This window comes from Manacus vitellinus, unplaced genomic scaffold (genome assembly GCF_001715985.3).
Source record: "Manacus vitellinus isolate BGI_N305 unplaced genomic scaffold, ASM171598v3 scaffold_44_pilon, whole genome shotgun sequence".
NCBI lineage: Eukaryota > Metazoa > Chordata > Aves > Passeriformes > Pipridae > Manacus > Manacus vitellinus.
The window spans coordinates 999,562-1,000,161 of record NW_021940565.1 but is presented as its reverse complement, the minus strand read 5'-3'; positions in this window follow the sequence as shown (position 1 = coordinate 1,000,161).

Genomic DNA, 600 nt, shown 5'->3' with positions numbered 1-600 from the left:
CTGTCACCGCGGCGGTTCCGAGCTCTGGTTTTGTTTACAAAGGTAAAGGTAACATGTGCTTTGTCTTCTTGTCTGTTTGCTGAGGCGTTTTGCGACTTGCCCTTCTAGATCTGCGAGTCTCTATATAGCTCCTGGCAGAGCAAACAATTTCGTTTTGTCTGGGGTGTTATAGCTGCCATCTGATTCTCGGTTGAAGTTTTTGCCTGTCCGCTTCTATTCTTATTGCTGTAAACCCATACGGGAAATGTTTAATGTAACACGATTCATTTCTGTAACCTCTTAGCAGGATCCTGCAACTTCAAGTCCCACTTTGCAACCACGTTTTTTTTATTATACCTATTTGTGCATTATGGTAAGATGTTGCCAAGTTTTGGAAGGTATGATCAACTGAACCCTGTCTGCCTTGACAAGCACGTTGAGAATAGATGTGCGGATGCACCTCTAATCCTAAAGACCTGAGTCAGCTCTGGAGAGCTTGGCTGGCTTGGCTTTAGGTGGAGAGGGATGTCAGCGTTTATAAAGAAAGGCTGCTCCTGACAATACATGTTTTCTTTTGCTTAATACAATGAGAGTAGGCAAAAAGATTAAGGAACATGCAAC